Here is a 5306-nt window from a genome sequence, read left to right on the forward strand (position 1 = left end):
GCGGAAAGCACCGGCCCTCTCGTTCCCGGTGCAAACGGGCCCGGGACAGGCACGGGAGAGCCCTGGGCAAACCCCGGCCCGGGACAGGTAGCCAGGGAGGGGGTGGGGAAGGTTGGGACARTTATTTCTGGAGCTTTTCCTCGGAGGAGGAGGAGAACGAGCAGCTCCGGCTGCCTGGGGAGGCGGCGGCCGCGGCTCCCTCGGAGTGGAGCGCGGTGCCTGCTCGGAAAAGGGGAAAACCGCCCCAAAAATCGCTTTTTGGAGAAGCAATCGCCTATCCCGGGTTTACAGCCCCGAGGTGGCTGGTGCAGAATATTCCCTTTGCTTCTCGCTGCGTTTCTTTTTATTTTTGCTGTGGGAGAGCATCGCTGACCCTGAGCTTTGCTCCGCATCGAATATTCACCCCCGAGTCGCGAAAAAGGTGATTTTCTTTGCTTTGCATCGCTCTGCCACCGAATCTCCCCGATCTGCCCCCAAAACACCCGGGGATGTAGCTCTAAGCACAGCACAAAACACCCGTGGAAAAATCACCTTCAAACCGTTCACCACCGGCAGCGTTTCCACGAGGAAATAAAATATCTCCGAGTTAAAAMCCCCCAAAACTCTCCTTGGAAATCAAAATATTTCCCCTCAGAGAAAATCAGTCCCTTCCAGAGCGCTCTTTCCCTCCCTCGCGATATCTTTGAGGAGTGTGAAGATTTGGTTTCCGATGCATTTATTAGAGACAGCAAACGTTAAAAATGGGAATATATCGCTGCGGGTCCTACAGGCCTSGCAGTGGGAATAGCAGAAATGTTGGAGGGTTTTAATCCGAGCCCGCGGGTTGGAGAAAGGAGATTTTTGGGGAGGAAAACCTGGTCGTGGCCGGTGTAAGAGGATGGTGTGGGGGGAAACGGGATTCGCTTTTGGTGTTGTCTGCTCGCGGTTTGGGTGGGTGAATCGGGTCCTCGCCCAGCCCCAGACCGGGAGGGATGAAAAGAAGGGAGAAAAAGAAGAAGAAATGACAAAAATTAAACTCTCATCGKACGCAATTAGCTCTGCCCATCCCGTTCGGAGCCCGTTTTACCGGCCCCGCCAACACCCCCGGCCCCTCTGCGCTTCCCACCCGGCTCCTTCCCAAACCCGCTCCCCTTCCCTCCCCCTGCCCGAAACTCGGGCCGTGTTTTGTGTAAAAATAGACAAATCCGAGCTTTCTTCCTTTTCCTGCGCCGAAGGTATTTTTACTAGCTAATTGCTTAAGTGAAGTCAACTCGGCGAGCAGGCCGGCTGTAATCCGAGTATGGAAATGTATATAGGTGGTATTGTTAGAGGCGGGCTGGGTGCTGCTCCGAGAGGGGCCGGGGTGTTCCTGCGAGCCCGGACCACCCATGGCGAGGGGAGTGACCGCCCCGTGTCCCCCTCCCCGCCGTCCTGCTTTGCATTAACACCACCCGCGGGACCCCCCCTTGTTCCCCAGCACCAGCCTTTTCCCCTCGGCTGCCTTGTATTTTTTTTTTTTTTTTTTTTTAGTCGCGGCCATCCCCGTGGCCGCTGGCCCCAAATCCGCGGCGAATTGATCCCAAAATGTTTATTTAAAGGCGAGGGGCTCGAGGATGGGGAAGGTGAAAGCGCCGAGGTAAAGATGTTTTTAGGGACACGCACGCACGCTCCGAGGACTTTTTACGGGTCCATCCCACGGCAACGCTTTGCCCCACGCGTGTGCGTGTGCCCGTGACCTTTCCCAGTCCCAGCCTTGGCCTCTCGCGTTCCTGGAGGCAAAGCCCGGTGTCCAGGGCCGAACGGGACCTGGAGGAGATTTTAGGAGGGCGGAAGGCGAAATTAGGATAGCAGCAGAGCTGCCCGTGTGCCTCAGGCGGCTGCGGGGAGGTGCGGGCTGGCTGTCAGCGCCGTGCCTCAGGCAGAAGTTCAGGTTTTGGTCAGAAAGGGAGGGGAAAAAAAAAAAAATCTTAACCCCCCACTTTTGTCTCCTTTTTCCCCCTCTGCCCGTCCCGAGTCTCCCCCCGCCCTTTCAAGCCCAGATTTTCCATGACGTCCTTCGATGAAATATTGCAGCACAGGAATTTACAGCCTTCTTCAGCTCAGGATTTTTTTTTTCCTTTGGAGTTTTCTGGCAGGACCCAGTCCCTGAAATACAAATCGGTTCCAGCGATAATAAGCTCCGAGCGCTACCACTTAGACACAATCGCTTCCCACAGAGATCTTCCAAATATCTCCGGGTATTTATATCCCTGCTCGGGGAARGATAGCTGGAATATTTTCCCGGGGGGTGCTGCTTTTGGGCTGGCTGGGATTCAGACCCGGGGGAACCGGGTACCGAGAGAAACAGCGGGGAGCAGAGCTGGGACCCGGCAAATGATGCTCCCGCCAAATTCGCCCTTAAATGCAGCTCGAATTGTAAATCAAGGTGTAAATCCAGGTGTAAATCCATCGCTGAGACATCCAGGCTTTCTTGGACAAGGTTCCGGGGTTGGGGATGCTCCCAAAGCAAACAGAGCCTTTGGGAAGGGATGTYCCCTCACCCAGCAACTTGGCATTGCTCTGGCATCCAAACAAAAAGCAGAGCCACTTCCAGCTTTTCCAGCACCAAATTCGGTCAGGATAGAGGTAAAATTGTGCTGGAGAAACCTTTCGATTCGCTGCTGAGCTTTTTGGCATCGGGAACCACCTTCAGCCCTCGGCGTCTCCCGATGCCAAAAGTCCGAGCGGGCCGGGCCGGGCTGGGGGATCCCCACAAAACGAGGAGGACGAGGGAATTCCAGGGGGCTCAGCCTATTTCCAGTCTAATGGAATCCTTATTTTTCGTTGTTTTCCCCCCAAGTTTAAACCAAAACCCCGTCTAAATCGTATCAACGTGCCGGTGCTAGCGGGAGGCGGAATTTTARCGTCGTGCAGGCGAGGGCCACCCGCCCCATTTCTGGGTGTCCCACAAAAATCTGTGTGCACGGAGAGGTGGGAGAAGTGAAAACGGAATATCCCTCATAAAGCAGGAGCAGCTGTTTTCTTCCACGCGTGCTAAAAGCCGCGGGCACCGTACACTGTCGGCATAAATAACAGGGAAGGTGGAGGAAGGGAGCGCCCCGAAATATCGAGGAGAGAGGCGGGAAAAAAAAAAAAAACCCCAAAAAAAAACCTTTCGGGTTTGGGGAAGACCTGGCCTCCCTTTTCCAGGGAGCAGCACCCTGAGGGTGAGGACAGCGCGGTCTCCAAGAGGAAAACCTCTGGGGGAGGCTGAGGTGGGCTCCCTGGGGGAGAAAAGGACCTTAAACAACCCGGTCCGAGCCGGGACCCCCGAGCATCACCCGGCCCCGGGGAAAGAACGAGAGGGAGCCAGAATTTGGGCACTCCCCGGTGTCCGGGGTCCCCAGAAGCCACCATCCCTTGAGCTTTGTCACCTGCCGAGCGGGGACAGAGAGCCGCGGTGGCGGAGCCRTCCCCGCAGGACACGGCGGAGCCCCGTGGGCAGGGGGGCGGTGGGAACAGGGATGGATGATGAGGACAGCGATGTCCGCCCTTCCCAGAGCCCGGCCCGGGGAGCAAAACCCCGTGCGAGAAGGTCCCTGGTGCTACAGAACCCTCTTGTCCCTGCCCACGCGTGTCCCACGCTGCTCGGGGACAGGGCAGGTTCCCCKCAGCTGCAAAAGCAACTTTTACTGTGGAAAAACTCGGGGTGCTCCCGTGGAGAAAGGAAAAGCACGCAGGAGAAAGTCTGGGCTGAGGAACGGCCTGGAAACTTCCATTTTTACCTTTATTTCTACAGTAAATCCAGCACATAAACTCCGTGTCCCCCCTTTCCCAGCCCAGAGCGGGGATTCGGGATCACGAACACCGACAGAAATTCCCGCTGAAAACAACCGCGGTTGTGCTCTCCCTGATTCCTTCGTCTCAAAGACCTGGGGATGGTTTTCCTTGGAAGCTTTCCCGACAAAAGCTCTTTTCCATCGCTGGAACTCCCAGCTAATGATGTTGTGCATCCGCGGGCTCCGGGTGGTGCAGATTCGCGAACCCCTTCAATTTGCAGTTGCCAGAGTAGAGAGTTAAAATACACCAAAAATTGGTATAACAGAAGAGARCCTCATAAATCGATCCCGTTCGCACAACCAGTCCCCAATTAAAAATTAAAAGCGATTTTGGGAGGCTTAAAAAATGCTCTGCAGGGGATAAAATGTTCGGCTGGCATTCCCGGGAAAGATGCGCTGTGGKTGTTTGAAATGCCCGAGCCAAGGTTGGAAAAATTCCCCAGCAAGGGTTGTTGTGCTCAGAATTTAAACTATTTCTGCAGCAAAGGGATTGATTTTTATTTTGGGGAGAATCATCCTGGGAATTGGAAGGGAACGGGTAAATCCACGTSTCCATGTTCCCACTGTGCGTCTTTGGGGGTTTTTGGGGTAGGTGATGTGCGTGTGCGGAGCCAGAGAGGAACAGGGAAGAATTCTGTATAAAAAACCCCAAAACCCGAAAGAACGATCCACTGAAAACAACCACAGAGCCCCCACTTAAATTCAAGACAAAATCCCACCAAAACTAAACACCAAAACTGGCCTAGAACCCACTAAAAATTCAAATAATTAACCCAGAAAAGGTTTTGCTTTTACTACTCTCAAACTGCTCGCAGAATCATAAAATGCCCCAGCGCGTTTTGTGCAGAACGCTCAGATCAGCTCTCTTAATCTCCCCCTAATTAAATTTGTTAAAATGTACCAAATAACATTGTATTAAACCTCCTTAAAATCTGGGATTGAAGAATTTATTGAAATCCCTTTCTCCCGCAAATTTTGCGGGATACCTGAGCGGGAAAGATGCTGCCTGMGGGCTGAGGCTGCAGCATCAGAATTTTCCTTCCAGGATTATTCGTTTCTCCTTTGGAAACGATCGAATTTGACCACTTCGCTCAAAGCACCGCGGGCTGAAGGAGCTTTCCCCACCCGACCCGCGGGGCTGATGCGGGTACGGGACTCGTATTCCTGCTTTCCCTGATGTGGGAGCCCTAAAACCGATCGAAATCTGCCCGGGTGGGAGCGGGTCCGGTATCAGAACCCTCCCGGCTGAGCTTGAGGGGCTGCGATTSAGCCAAACACAACCGGGCTGGGAAATTTGCGCTGGCACAGCAGGAAAGGGATTTTTCTGTCCATTGGGAAGAGGGTTTGGAGAACAGCCCCGGTTCTGGTTTGCCCCGCAGCCCCAGAAAAGAAAAACAGAAATGTTTCCAAATATTGGAATAAATGAATGGGTGCGGGGAGAGATCGTGCTGAAGAGGAGAGAGGAGAGAGAATAAAAGAGTGAGAAAGAAGAGAGAACAGACGGAACAG

Source organism: Malurus melanocephalus, unplaced genomic scaffold (genome assembly GCF_030028575.1).
Source record: "Malurus melanocephalus ecotype Western Australia unplaced genomic scaffold, MMel_1.1 scaffold_510, whole genome shotgun sequence".
NCBI classification, from domain to species: Eukaryota; Metazoa; Chordata; class Aves; order Passeriformes; family Maluridae; genus Malurus; species Malurus melanocephalus.